Source organism: Saccopteryx leptura, chromosome 2 (genome assembly GCF_036850995.1).
Source record: "Saccopteryx leptura isolate mSacLep1 chromosome 2, mSacLep1_pri_phased_curated, whole genome shotgun sequence".
Lineage (NCBI taxonomy): Eukaryota > Metazoa > Chordata > Mammalia > Chiroptera > Emballonuridae > Saccopteryx > Saccopteryx leptura.
The window spans coordinates 245,028,683-245,033,209 of record NC_089504.1 but is presented as its reverse complement, the minus strand read 5'-3'; the positions used below and the strand labels follow the sequence as shown (position 1 = coordinate 245,033,209).

Here is a 4,527-nt window from a genome sequence, read left to right as displayed (position 1 = left end):
AATTATCAATCCAAAACTCCCACCATACATATCATCTTAACTTTACACCAAACAAAGGATAGAAGAAACTTGCCTCCAGTCTTTCCAGGGAACATGGGGGGTAGTGTAAACAATCCAACACCACAGCTTAACAGCCTTTTGCAACCTAATTAGGCAAGTGAGGTGAGGGTTGGGCAGACTGTCAGCTTATAGAAATTCCCCACACCTCTGTCCCCCAAAAATCTAAACTCCAAAAACCCTGTTGGTTTTTTGGTCCCCAACAGGCACATATTTCTCTGGAATACCATAGGGCCCACCTGGAAATCTTCTAGGGTGCACCAGTGTGCCCTGGAGCACACTTTGAGAACCACTGCTCTAGACCCTCTTCTGTCCTGCTCTGTGTCCCAGAAGGTCTACCCATGACCTGGGCTGGTCAGCCTAAGACCACCAGGAACAAACCTGCCATCCAATGAAGCTCAGTTTGATCTATTTAGCGAGGGAGAACCCATGCCAGAGGAACTGGCAGGGGGGTGGTGGTGGTGGTGTGTGGGGGCATCACCAGTCAAAGGGGCAGAGTTACCATAGGATTCGGGCGGAGGGGGGGAGGCAGAGTTTAGATCAAATTTATTTTTATTTATTTATTCTCTTGGGGACCTGGATGGGTGATGAATGGGCCCAGATGTCCACGGCATGGGGCGAGAAGGGGCAACAGACGATGGGCACTAGGACACTGCGCATTTACAAGACCAACTAACTACTGGGGGGAGGAGCAGCTGCCCCGTGCGTGTGTGTCAGGCTGTTCATTCTGGAATGAGGAGGGGTGGTCTTTATATCATATTCTGTGGCTGGTGGGCTTGGAAAGGGGTTACTTTGTGGAGAGGATTAGGGCCACGTTGAACTCGTAGAGGCCCAGCACCTCTGCAAAGATGAGGATCAGGATCATGCCCACGAATAGTCGGGGCTGCTGGGCAGTGCCTCGCACACCGGCGTCCCCTACAATGCCAATAGCAAAGCCGGCTGCCAGCCCACTCAGACCCACACTCAGGCCCGTGCCCAGCTGAAGGAAACTCCTGTAGAGTGACATGGTTTCAGTCATGGAGTTGGCGATAAGGACTGCCACCACCAAGCCGTAGATGGCAATGTTGCCAGCCATAACCACTGGGATGATGGACTTCATGATCAGCTCTGGCCGCATGACAGACATGGCTGCAATGCCTGTGCCACTCTTGGCTGTACCATAGGCAGCACCCAGGGCGCTGAAGACCATGGCGGCCGAGGCGCCATGACCGCGAAAAGGGAGGCGTACTCGGGGCTGTTCTTAGTCTCGGACTTGTCTGTGGATGGGGAGGGAGCGAGCTCAGCGGCCGAGGCTGGGGTGAGGATGGGCTGGACAAGGTGGGCGGGGGCTGGGGGAGCGAGAGTGAGGTGAGCGACCAGACCACTGCCAAGGCTCTAGATCAAATTTAAATGAAAGCAGATTCTGACAGGCTCAAAGCAAAGCAGGTTTTGTATAAAACGGTCAACTTCAGGTCTGGATTTTAAAGTGGACCCAGGGCTGTGTTTCCTTGGAAGCAATACAACTAAAATGTCGAACGTTCCAAGAATCCTTCACCTGAAGCTCCAACCTGAGTGCACATGGAAGCTGCTTCTCTGTGGCAAGGTGACAGACCCTCCAGGTAAGAGTGGAGTATTTCAATTCTTATTGACACAATTTCAAATAGCAAAGATTCTGATGGTCTGCGAGGGCAGAGGATGGCATTTCCCAGTAAGTAAGAAAGCCGCCCTAGTCACTCAAGATGGGGGGCATTATCCCTACAGCTTCAGAGAAATACTGTTTCCTCTCATTTTGGCAGCTGACGTTACCCATCTCTGCTCTTTGGGCTTGCTAAATGGCCCAGCCGAATTTTCACTCTGCCAGTCTGGGCTAAATGTTACCTTTCCACCCAGTGAGCTGTATCAGGGGGCTTCCCTCCCTCCTTGCTCCTAGTTCAGGAGACAGGACAGCAGGAGACGGTGAGGGTGAGTGTGAATCTTCCTGGCTCTTCCCCGCCCAGATGCAGATGGCAAGGCCTCTGGGCACTGCTCTCTCCTTGCCCTTCAGGCCTGGGGGTGGTAGGGCCTCCCTGCTGTCACCTGCCCCAGGTGACCCACTGTCCTTTATGGCTTTTTCTTAACTCTGTCAACAAACACCTTTATAAATGGCCCCACCAGTAGTTACCCCACTGGAGCATGCCATCATTTTTCTGCTGGGACTCTGCAGATACAGTAATCTCCTCTGGAAAAAAGAAGAGGTCCATAGGACTCCCATTAAGGCAATAAAGCCTGGTAGTTAGAACACAGGTACTGAGGGACTAGCTGCCTGGCTTCCAATCCTGGATGTGATTGAAAGCTACTAGTGAGGAACTGACATAAATTAATGGAACAAGATACAGTCAAGTATTAAATATGATTAAGTGGGAATGGAGCATATGATAAAAACATTTCAAATCAGGGGAGAAAGAAATAATTCACAATAGAGCAGTTGGCTAGCTATTTAGATGAAGTTGGTAGAGGGAGAGAGGGTATGGTATTCTAATGGTTCCACACTTAAAAAGTTGTGTAACTGTTTGAAATGTGATGAGTTATCAAATGCGAGCAAGATAGCTCCAAAAAATGGGACATTCAAGTTATCATTCTGTGAGTGTTGCGCCTATTTTGCATTATAGTAAAAAATGCAAAGGTAACTGGATGCTCTCACAAGTAACTGATGACAACACCACTCTCTCATCTGGCCAGCGTTTGGTTCTTCTTCCCATTCAAACTGCCGTTGGTATCAATACCAGCTTGGATTTGCAGTGATGATACAATGACACCACACATACTCTTCTTCAAATGTCAGTAGTGCCAAAGGTTGAGAAACCCTGGTCTACACGGTGTTGGCACCAATGCTGTAAATTCAGTTGTAAACTGTGAAATCAAGGGCCACAGTGCAAGGCACATAGTAGGTGCTCAGTGACTGATAACCGTATGAATGAATGAATGAATGAATGATCAAATGAATGATCAGCCAAGGGTCTGGTACAGGACTGTCAGAGTGGCCGTTCAGTAAATGGTTATTGACTCATTCTTGCAAATGTTTCCCCTGAAGAGCCACCTGTGCACAGCTGGAAATGGTGTTCTCATGGCTTGCAGACAGAATGGCCTACTGGCTGTGGTTCAGTGTTATGAATTTCTTTATGGTTTGGACTCACGAGGCAAGACACACCAGATGCAAGTTAATGGGCAGAGGGCTGAAACTCTTAGGTGGATCCAGCCCCGAGAAACAGCACCACTGCATATTTATTGAGTTCCAAAAGCCATAGCTCAGCAGATAAAACTAGAAAGTTACACAAGCCTTTTTTCCCATCCGTTTTATCCCCAACCCTGGATGTCTACTGTTTCTTTTCATGAACAAGGACACAAGAAGAGTCAGAGTCCCAGAGCTTATCAATCACAAAGTACATCTGGGTCTTTGAGGCATTCCTCCAAGAATTCTGAGTACTTGCATTCAAGTAACCCAGGCCAGTGTCTCCCCATGGCTAACATATTCCAAGATCTCTTGTCTCCAATTAACCCTTGCTCTGCAGTTAACTGTCGTTTATATTGGTGCAGAGTCGTCTCCTATATATCCCCCTTTTTTCTTTATTATTTAGCCTACACTGACTTTTCTGACTACTACTTATACCTAATCGTCCCTTTCTTGCTGGTAAAATCTTTTTCTAATTGGTTGCAAAAAAAGCCCCAAAAAACCTTTGGCAACAAGGGTTCTAATAAATTTACTAAAATTTCCCCCAAACCCTACTGATTTTAGGGCTACCTTATTGGTAGTATCATCAGCTGCTTGGTTTTTCTACAGTGTGTCTGTAAAGTCATGGTGCACTTTTGACCGGTCACAGGAAAGCAACAAAAGACGATAGAAATATGAAATCTGCACCAAATAAAAGGAAAACTCTCCCAGTTTTATACCTATTCAATGCAGTTCGATGTGGGCTCATGCACAGACTTTTTAGGGCTCCTTAGGTAGCTATCCCGTATAGCCTCTACAGACTCGTCACTGACTGATGACCTACCAGAACTGGGTTTCTCCACCAAACTGCTGGTTTCCTTCAACTGCTTATCCCACCAAGTAGTGTTATTCCTATGTGGTGGCGCTTTGTTATAAACGCGCCAATATTCACGTTGCACTTTGGTCATGGATTCGAATTTAGTGAGCCACAGAACACACTGAACTTTCCTCTGTACTGTCCACATCTCGACTGGCATGACTGTTGGGCTGCTCCCCTGTATACACGGTGTTACATCATCATCTGTGCATGCGCACATGCTGCCACATCATCCTACAGAAACTGGGAGGGTTTTCCTTTTATTTGGTGCAGATTTCACATTTCTATCGTCTTTTTTTGCTTTCCTGTGACTGGTCAAAAGTGTACCATGACTTTACGGACACATTGTAGAGTTTCCACAGAGTCCTCCTCTTAAGGTGCTCTGGACAGTGGATGATGTCCACTATTTCAGGAGAACAGTCTCCTG

General features: G+C 47.5%; 1 pseudogene; it reads right to left on the bottom strand.

The window, feature by feature from the left end:
• Positions 1 to 675: 675 nt before the first annotated feature.
• On the bottom strand, positions 676 to 1,846 carry LOC136391888 (V-type proton ATPase 16 kDa proteolipid subunit c-like; annotated as a pseudogene).
• Between the last annotated feature and the right edge of the window lie 2,681 nt (positions 1,847 to 4,527).